This window comes from Cebus imitator, unplaced genomic scaffold (genome assembly GCF_001604975.1).
Source record: "Cebus imitator isolate Cc_AM_T3 unplaced genomic scaffold, Cebus_imitator-1.0 Scaffold18, whole genome shotgun sequence".
Classification (NCBI taxonomy): domain Eukaryota; kingdom Metazoa; phylum Chordata; class Mammalia; order Primates; family Cebidae; genus Cebus; species Cebus imitator.
This window is the reverse complement of record NW_016107333.1, coordinates 13247734-13258942: the sequence shown is the minus strand read 5'-3', so window position 1 is coordinate 13258942 and position 11209 is coordinate 13247734.

Here is an 11209-nt window from a genome sequence, read left to right as displayed (position 1 = left end):
CATGGTGGCACTCTCCTGCAGTCCCAGCTACTTGGGAGGCTGAGGCAGGAGAAACAGTTGAACCCGGGAAGCAGAGGCTGCAGTGAGCTGAGATTGCACCACTGCACTCCAGCCTGGGTGATAGAGATTCTGTCTTTAAAAAAAAAAGGCAGGGGGGTGGGAGGAGAAAGAAAGAGAAACATATGTTTCTGGGCTTCTTATTAAAATTCTCGCTTATAGAAACTTACAGGATTGAGAAAAATACAACTGAGACAGTCTTATTGCCATGGCTGTCAGTCATAAACAAGAAAAGTGTTCCATTAGTGGTTGACAACATGTAAAACTATTGAGGATGTGTTTTACTATCGTGATTTCTACAGAGCACACTGATACTTAATACAAACTGGTAAGTGAAATGGGCAGCGGGAGGCAAGCCACATCTCTAAGTAGATTGGAGATTGAAAGAAAATGCATTTTTAGTGACTGATGAAACACGGTATGCCCACTAGATTACTGCTATACCACTGAAATCTGCTGATACAGCTTTCTCATTGATGACGTTAGGAAGAAGAGAAATAATGTGGTTGAGACAGGAAGCAATCGGCCACGCAATTTCTTTCAAGATATGGATATATATGCATGCTTGAAAGCAGAAGGTAAGGGGCCAGCAAACAGGAAGAGAACACAGATAGAGAAGAGGAAGCAGATCTGCTTGAAGGCGATGTCTGCAGGTGGGGCGGGGAGAAGAGGAAGGGGAAGTGTTTAGCAACAAAGTATCTCATGTTTTAAGACAGCCATTAGTCTTAAATTCAGTAACAGTAGCACCTCCATTTATCAAGTACATATTATCACATTAAAATGGTGTCAAATATCTGTCTTACACATTGTAACAAGTAGTGCTTAAAAGGTAATCACATTTTTTAAGAGTCTTTTATTGTCTGAGCATACTTCACATTATTGGTTGTTTTTGTTTTTTGAGACCGCGGAGTCTCGTTCAGTCACCCAGGCTGGAGTGCACTGGCGTGATCTCAGCTCACTGCAACCTCCACCTCCTGGGTTCAAGCAATTTTCCTGCCTCAGCCTCCCAGTAGCTGAGATTACAGGAGCCCACCACCATGCCCGGCTAATTTTTTTGAATTTTTAGTAGAGACAGGGTTTCACCATGTTGGCCAGGCTGATCTCCAACCCTGAGCCTCAGATGATTTGCCTGCCTTGGGATTACAGTTGTGAGCCACCGCGCCCCAGCGTAATTCACATTTGATTTTTACTGGTGTCAGTATAAATTGTAAATTAAGAGGTAACATCATTTATTCGCCTTTTCGACTTAAAAATATACCTCAAATTCATGGAGCATTCATAGTTTACAAAAGCTTTCACAGAATTCTCACAACGTTGTGAATCTGCAGAGTCAATTGAGTCTCCCAGGCTGAACCGCAGTGGTGCATCTCAGCTCACTGCAACCTCCACCTTCAGGTTCAAGCAATTCTCCCACCCTGGCCTCCTGAGTAACTGGGATTACAGGCATGAACCACCAAGCTCAGCTAATTTTTGTATCTTTAGTAGAGACGGGGTTTCACTATGTTGGTCAGGTTGGTGTCAAAATCCTAGTATCAGGTAATCTGCCTGCCTTAGCCTCCCAAAGTGCTGGGATTACAGGCCTAAGCCACTGTGACTGGCCTATAATTTTCATATTAAGATAAAGAAATTGAGAGTTGGCCGGGCGCGGTGGCTCAAGCCTGTAATCCTAGTACTTTAGGAGGCCGAGGCGAGTGGATCACGAGGTCAAGAGATCGAGACCATCCTGGTCAACATGGTGAAACCCCGTCTCTACTAAAAAACTACAAAAAATTAGCTGGGCATGGTGGCACGTGTCTGTAGTCCCAGCTACTCAGGAGGCTGAGGCAGGAGAATTACCTGAACCCAGGAGGCGGAGGTTGCGGTGAGCCGAGATCGCGCCATTGCACTCCAGCGTGGGTAACAAGAGCGAAACTCCGTCTCAAAAAAAAAAAAAAAAAAAAAAAAAAAAAGAAAGAAAAGAAAAGAAAAGAAATTGAGAGTCATAAAGGTTAAATGACATGTGTGCGGTTACACAGCTAGTAAATAGGACAGCCATATGCAAATCCACTATTTTAAAATATCCTCTCATTCTTCCTCTCTCCACTCTTCCAGCAAGAAATTCTAATTTTCCCCTTTTCATCTAGCACCCCTGATAAAGACAAAAACACTAAGATATCAGCAAGACATGAAAAATCAGGGTATTCCCACTAGTCAGAAAATTGACTTAGATTTTAGCCTGTGAAAAAAAAACCCCGTTGATTCAAGACTACAATCTAAATCATCTCTGATGGCACCATATCCACAGACCTAGCAAAGAGATCAACCAGAATCAAGGAGATGAATCTGCATTCATGTGTTAAGTCTCTACCCTGTGTAATACATCTATCAACATGCCAAGTTATGTGAAATCTTTAAATATATATTTTTGATATCCTTTACATATTCAATTATATATATAATTTGCCAGTACTTTAAATTTTGATATCATTATTGTCAAGTAAATTGGTATATAACTTACTTTTCTAGTAGCTGTATTTGGCCTTTTAAATTAGGCCAGGTGTGGTGCCTCATGCCTGTAATCCCAGCACTTTGGGAGGCTGAGGCAGGTTGGATCACCTGAGGTCAGGAGTTTAAGACCAGCTTGGCCAACATGGCAAAGCCCCATCTCTACTAAAAAATACAAAAATTAGCTGGGCGTGGTGGCTGGCGCCTCTAATCCCAGGTACTCAGGAGGCTGAGGCAGGGAGAATTGCTCGAACATAGGAGACAGAGGTTGCAATGAGCCTAGATCACGCCATTGCACTCCAGCCTGGGCGACAGAGTAAGACTCCAACTCAAAACTAAAAATAAAAATTAATTAAATGTACACCAAATTTTTTCATGTGAATTAGGAAGCTTTTTTACTTTAATCTATTATCTGTATTTATTTGTGTAGCTTAGAAATGTCCATGCTTTGGCCCATGGAAGATCTTTTTTGACACTCTTTGATTCTTCTCTGTGATTTATACATTCATGTCCTCTCACATTTGTGGCTCTGAGCTTTTCACTTATGATTTCTTTTGTTGTTGTTGTTGAACTTTTATTTTAGATTCAGGGGGTGCATGTACAGGTTTGTTACCAGCGTATATTGCATGATACTGAGGTTTGAGTACAAATGATCCCATCACTCAGGTACTAAGCATAGTTCCCAACAATTAAGTGTTCAGTCCTTGGCCCCCTCACACCCTCCACCATCTAGTAGTCCCCATGTCTACTGTTTCCTTTTATTTATTTATTTATTTTTGAGACAGTGTCTCCCTCTGTCACCCAGGCTGGAGTGCAGTGGCATGATCTCGGCTTGCTGCAACCTCTGCCTCCTGGGTTCAAGCAATTCTTCCACTTCAGCCTCCTGAGTAGCTGGAATTATAAACGAACACCACCACAGCCAGGCTAATTTTTGTATTTTTAGTAGAGACAGGGTTTCACCATTTTGGTCAGGCTGGTCTTGAACTCCTGACCTCAGGTGATCCACTCACCTCAGTCTCCCAAAGTGCTGGAATTACAGGTATAAGCCACCATGCCCGGCCTTACTGTTCCCATCTTTATGTGAATGAGTGCCTGGTGTTTAGCCCCCATTTATAAGTAAGAATATGCAATACAGCTAGTGCTCGACTTACGACCATGATTGGTTCCAACAGACTGGTCGTAACACGATTTGGTCGTAAATTGAGTAGGCTATATGCACGCAGAGATGGTAGTGCTGCCGGAAGCTGGTCCGCACTGTCATACACCCATCTGGGCAACGTTTGCGCTGCCAGACGCGGAGCAGTCGTGGCTAGCAATCGTGGTCATAAAGTCGAATGGTCATATGTTGCATAGGTCGTAAGTCGATCAATATCTGTATTCTATTTTGTTCTTGAATTAATTCACTTAGGATAAAAATAATTTGAAGAAAGAAAAATATGCACATTCAAATTCAACCATGGCTCTAACATTTTTAGTAAGTTGTTTTTACATAAGTGATCATTGTAGACAATTGTAATCCTAAATGCATCTGTTGAACCTTAAAAAGCAGTTAGATAACATAATTAGGCAAATAGAATATGCTCAACAAATACTTGTGGCTGGGCACAGGCACAGTGGCTCATGCCTGTGATCTCAGCACTTCAGGAGGCCGAAGTGGGAGGACTGCTTGAGGCTAGGAGTTTGAGACCAGTTTGAACAACATTGGGAGATCCCATTTCTATAAAAATTTAAACATTCAGCTGAGTGTGGTGGTACATGCTTGTATTCCCAGCTACTTAGAAGGCTGAGGTAGAAGGATCATTTGAGCGCAGGAGCTCAAGGCTGCAGTGAGCTATGATCATGCCACTGCACTCCAGCCTAGGTATCAGAGTGAGATCCTGTCTCTTTTAAAAAAGGGAAAGAAATGAAATAGGAAATACAGCAATGCCAAGTCATGTGGGTCCTTGTAGGCCACTGTAAAGGCTTTGAGATAAGAAGCTTTTAGAGGATTTGAAGGGGAGGAATGACATGAAAATGCCTACTGTGTTGCAAGCAGAATGTTGATAGATGGTTTCCAAGGCCAAGAGAGGGAGAGCATCATAGCACCTCTGATGAGCATGGAACATCATCATACCTCTTACCTGGATTACTGTGATAACTTCCTTAAAAAACTTAGCCAAGCACAGTGGCATGCACCTATAGTCCCAGCTACTTGGGAGGCTGAGATACTACTACTACTGTGATAACTTCTTATCATAGTAATCCAGATAAGAGGTATGGTGCCTTGGACCAAGCTGGAAGTGATGAGAATTAATTGAGTTTGGGTGTATTATGAAAGCAAAGCTAACAGGATTTGCCGACTAGTTGAATATAAAGTGTGTGAAAAGGAAAAGCTGGGATTTTTGGCCTGAGGATGGAGATGCCATTTACTGAGATGGGGAAGACTTTAGGAGGAACGAATTAGGTGGAAATACCAATGACTGTTTGTTAAATATATGTAATAGTTTAGTAGAGCTACCATAACAAAGTCCCGCAGACTGGGTAGCGTAAATGATAGAAATTTATTTTCTCATAGTTCTGGAAGCTGGAAGTCTAAGACAGAGGTATCAGCAAGTTTGGCTTCTTCTGGGGCCTCTCTCTTTGGCTTTCAGATGGCCACCTTCTCACTGTATCCTCACGTGGCCTTTCTTCCTCTGTGCTCACAAGACCCTAGTGTCCCTTTTTGCATATCCAAACTTCCTCCTCCTAGAAGGACTCCAGTCAGACTGGATTAGGGTCCACCCTAAGGGTCTAATTTTAACTTACTCGCCTTTTTAAAATACCCTATCATGTTCTCACTCATAGGCAGGTGTTGAACAATGAGAACACATGGACACAAGGAGGGGAACGTCACACACAGGGGTATGTTGGGGGGCAGGGGGCCAGGGAAGGGACAGCGGAAGGCAGGGAGGTTAGGGAGGGATAACACTGGGAGAAATGGCTGACACAGGTGACGGGGGGATGGAGACAGCAAACCACCATGGCATGTGTGTACCTGTGCGACAATCCTGCAAGATGTGCACGTGTACCCCAGGACTTAAAGTACAATAAAAAAAAATCTAAAAATGAAAAAAGATCTCATCTCCAAATATTTCTAAATCTCACATCCTGAAGTACTGGGAGTTTGGGCTTTATGTGTGAATTTTGAGGGGTCAAAATTCAGCTCATAATATTAAATATGGAATGTGAAGTTTGAGGAACTGGTTAGATATCCAAGTGGAATTGCAGAGCAAGCTTTTGAGTAGATGATCTGGAGTTCCTGGGAGATGTCCAGGCTGAAAATGTAAGTGTTTCAGTGATCGATGCATAGATGGTATTTAAGACCCTAAGACTGAAAGAGGTCATCAGTGATCTCATTGATCACTGTGAGTGGCGATAGTGAAGAGAAAAAAAAATTTAGTAAACACTATAAGAATCTCTAACTGTCATAACATCTATTAAACACGAAACTTTGTTATGACAGTTAGACATTCTTACAACCAGGAACAATTTTGCAGTGGCTAGGATTTGAGGAACCTAGCCAAGGAGACCCAGAAGGAGACAGAGGAGGAAAATCAGGGGAGCATGGTATGCTGGAAACCAAGGGAAGAAAGTGTTTCCGAGAGGAGATAATGATGTGTCAAAACATTTGTCACATTGTGGATTTACAATGTGGAGGTCATTACTGACCTCAAGAAGAGTAGTTATGATGGCATTTGTGTGATGAGAGAGGATTCAGGAGAGAATGGAAGGACAGGGAAGCAGAGAATGTAGAAATTAATTGGAAGGGATGGTGAGGTCAAGAGAGGTGTGTAGGGGTGTGTGTGTGTGTGTGTGTGTGTGTATGCGTGTGTATAAACATTTGTTTGCTACTGGTAATGAGTCAGTAGAGAGGAAATATTTGATAACATAAAATAAAAAAGGAAATTACTCAAATAACATCTTTGAATAAGTTAAAAATGTGGGATCTAGCATGAAGTGGGAGAACTGGCCTTTAAAAGAAATATAACCAAAAGTGGCAGCCTGTAATCCCAGCACTTTGGGAGGCTGAGGTGGCCGGATCACCTGAGGTCAGGAGTTAAGGACCAGCCTGGCCAACATGGTGAAACTCTCTATTAAAACTACAAAAATTAGCCAGGCGTGCTAGTGGGCGCCTACAATACCAGCTACTTGAGAGGCTGAGGCAGGAGAATCGCTTGAACCCAGGAGGCGGAGGTTGCAGGGAGCCAAGATTGTGCCACTGCACTCTAGCCTGGGTGACAGAGCAAGCCTCTGTCTCACAACAACAACAACAAAAAACCAACTAACTAGGTGTGGTGACAGGTGCCCGTGGTCCCAGCTACTTGGGGTGCTGAGATGGGAGGATCACTTGAGCCCTGAAGATGGAGGTTGCAGTGAGCTGAGATTGAGCCACTGTACTCCAGCCTGGGTGAGAGTAAGACCCTGTCTCAAACAAAACAAAGAAAAAGCAGCAGCAGCACGGATAGTTAATGCATAGTAACAGCAGGATGGAAGGCTGAGTAGAAGGGCAGAGAAGTAAGCAGTGAGTATATGTGGAGACAGACGCTCCCTTGCTTCAATTTTCAAAATGAAGAAAGGCTAGCACCTGAGCATGAGGCTGAGAGAAGAACTGTTAAAATGTTGAGAAACTTGAAAGTATGAAATAGTCATCTAATAAAATGGAAGAATACATGAATTAGAGGTATACAGGAAGAGTTCCAGACAGCATGATGGGTTCACTCAAAGTGGGATCACTTATCATATCACCGTTGTTTCTCTCTAGCCTCATCAGCCTGCTTGGATGAAGCTTTGGAGCAGGTGGGAGAGTTGGATTTAATGAGGATAGTCAAGAGAAAGGCACAAGGGAGTTGATGTATGTGTGAGAGTCATGGTAATGATGGGTCATAGAATTTAAACACATCTATCACTCTCATAACATTTTCCACACTGTGCTAAAATTACTGTGTCTTTGCCACTGTTCCCAAAGCAGAAGCTGTGTCACTGGTCCATTCATCCACAGTTCACAAACCGGGGATGAATGCACAAAATCCATCCTGCAGATGTGTTTTATTTGACCCATACAGCAATGGGAAAAAAAATGTGAGCAAATATGTAAAAAGTATTACATTTGATATCAACAAATTCATTTACATGAGTTTTTTCAGGGCCTTACTACTTACACAATGTGTACGCACTCACACCCAGACTGATTCACTCATTTAAATCACCTGCCTATAGCCGAGTGTGGTGGCATATGCCTGCAGTCCCAGCTACTCAGGAGGCTGAGGAGGGAGGATCACTTAAACCTGGGAGTTCAAGGCTGCAGTGAGCTATGATAGTGCCACAGCACTCTAGCCTGGGTGACAGAGTAAGACCCTGTCTCTAAAAAAGTAAAATCAATCTTCTGCTTGGCACAGAACAAAAATTCATATGGTTGGTTTTGCCAAAGAGAAGAGGTTAAAAAAAAAGTCTGGAGAATACAGCAATCCATAGATTTGTATAGGTTTTCCTAGGGTTGACCCTGTGAGAGAACATATATTTTGACATGTGTAAATGCATACAATTCCACCTCAGGTAACTTTCAAAGGAGGCTGCTCTTTTCCCTAAGCACAGAATTGATCAGAGTCATTCTTCCCAGAGAACTGTTAAGTTGTTAGGTTTTCAGTAGATATTTAAAATGTTTAACTTTGAGGCGGTGGATCACTTGAGGCCAGGAGTTCAAGAGCAGCCTGGTCAACGTGGCAAAAGCTCATCTCTACTAAAAATACAAAAGTTAGCCAGGGATGGTGGAGTGCACCTGTAGTCCCAGCTACTTGGGAAGCTGAGGCAGAAGAATCACTTGAAACCAGGAAGCAGAGGTTGCAGTGAGCCGAGATCATGCCATTGCATCCCAGCCTGGGTTACAGAGCAAGACTGTCTCAAAAAATAAAAATAAAATGTTTAACTTATTGATCATAGGTAGTCTCACATTAAAAGTTTTGTACCTCATTCAGATCCCTCTATCTTCCCAAAGACACAGTGAGTACCCCACTCCTGATCTGGCCTCCCACAGGCAGAATACCACCCATACACCTTTCTCACCCTTCCCTTTCCCTCCCAATCAAAATTTAACCACCTGCTTCTACCTTTCTTCAGGACAGGATAAACTTACCTAACTCATTCATTTGTCCTAAGGTATTAGGACTAATAAGAGCTTACCAAATTATCTCCTCCCAGGTTTCATTTTACCCTAGGACCTTACGTAGTTTAGTAATAGGGCATTTTTGATCCCCCAAACTGGGCCAAGGACATTTGGCCTCTCCTGGCATCCTCAGCACACCAACACAACAGAGGCCTACTGTGTAGCTTCTCTTGTAGAAATAAGTCTAATCTTAATTACATGAAGGCTGATATTTAAAAAAAACAATAGGGGGAAAATTATTCCCTATGAGGCTAGTCAGAATTATAATTGTCTTGCACAGTTTAGTGACTAATGATAATCTTAAGACCACATTTTTGTCTTAAATTTAATACAATGCTATGGGCATAAGCAAGTAAATGTTTAAGTCATCCTTTAATACTACCACTGATTTTTAAGAAGAGATTATTTCATAGGTGTTTAATGGTGAATGTATATAAATTTCCTTCTGTGATCATTCCTGTGGCATTTTGGGGTTTTCATCCAAATAGACAAAATAAAACTTTATACTTGTGACAAAGATCCCATTACACGTCACTTTTTAAAGCTTTTTATTTCCCTACAATGCTTGGTTTACCCTTCATTGTTTTTCTAACAATTAGGAGCCACATATTTAGGACATTTTAAAACATCCAAGGACCAGGCACAGTGGCTCATGCTTGTAATCCCAGTACTTTGGGAGGCCAAGGCAGGTGAATCGCCTGAGGTCAGGAGTTTGAGACCAGCCTGGCCAACATGGTGAAACCCCATCACTACAAAAAAAATACAAAAATTAGCTGGGTGTAGTGGCACGTACATGTAGTCTCAGCTACTTGGGGGGCACAGATGGGAGGATTGCTGGAGCCTGGGAAGTCAAGGCTGCAGTGAGCTGAGATCATGTCATGGCACTGCTGGGTGGCAGAAAAAAAAAATGGTTTTTCTAGGAGTCAATCAATGGTTAGCTAAGAAAAGGGAGGCTTACAGACACTATTTACTGATGACTAAATCAATGATTGCCACCACGAGGTACCTTGGCAGGTTGATCATCCTAGCTCTTACACATGAAGAATTGTTAGCTCTTTTTATTATATGTATACATCCTGAATAGACAGTTTGTGGTTTCCTTTAAATGAAGCAATATCACACTCCATTGATGGCTGCCTGCTATGTAACTTTCTTGCCTTTTACAACCCAGGAGACACACTGCAGGAGTTCAATTTCCAAATGGTTTGGCAAGATGTAAATAATCATGCAAACATCTATAGTTATCCACCTACACTTTCCGCATTCTGCTACTTTAAAAAAATGAGTTTAAAAACATGTATAAAGTATAAAAGTAAAACTTGGATACTCCAATAATCTCTCCCTCATGAAGAAATTACTAGTATCTTTTTGGCATGGTTTACTAAAACTTTAAGAGTTGAAATTTCCACCTCTAGTGCCATTCATTTTCTCTCTCTTTCTCCTTCTGCCTTTCCAGATCCTTTTTCTCCCTAATATAAGACAGAGAAACAAAAATATTATTGCCATGTTTCTCAGAGTAACAGGATTAATTCTAACCTTTATAGCATGTGTCCTTGAATTGACTATTACTTTAGTGAAGAAGAAAACTTGATTTAAGGGAATACTACTTATCTATTCTGAGTGAGGTTCTGTATTAATTGCTAGAGGTTGTAAATATGAATAAAAGTCTGTTCTCGACTTCAATGGGCTTTACAGGGTAATAGTAACTCTAAGAGAGATAATAATTATAAATACACTGACTTTTATCCTTGCAGCTTAGGCAGTTTCCATGGGCAAAACATCATTTGATCCTTAAAAAATTCTTGTGAGGAAGATAGGACAGATACTATTTTCCAAACTCTACAAATGAGATAGAAATTTTTAAAATCCTGAAAAGATTGCAAATAACTAGACAGGCAAATTGTTATAACTAGATAAATGTGTTCTAATTTTATGTGTGTGTGTGTGTGTGTGTGTGTTCTGCTCTCACCACCTCCCATAGCTTATCCTTGGAAAGAAAGTACCTTGGCTTAGCAAAATATCTATCCCACTGTTCTGTCATAATATTTAAAATGTCATTTTAGAATTTCCATACTCTGGGTGTCTACAGGAGGTTCCGTTAGAACAGTCTTAGAGAGAAATGAAAAAAAAAAAATACTAAACACTGATAATATATAAGTAGATAACTTTACTACATAACTGAACTCCTTAGATAATGACAGGTTGGGGACAGGTATGGTGGCTCTTGCTTGTAACCCCAGCACTTTGGGAGGCTGAGGCACAAGGATTGCTTGAGGCCAGGAGTTTGAAACCAGCCTGGGTAATGTAGGGGATTCCCACCCCCCTCAAAACCCCTCCTGCAACACAAACATCTCTACAAAAAAATCAATCAACCAGAAGTCATGTCACCTGCCTGTGGTTCTAGTTACACTGGCAGCTGAGGTGGGAGGATTGCTTGAGCCTGAGGGGTCAAGGCTGCAGTGAGCCATGATCACACCACTGCACTCCAGT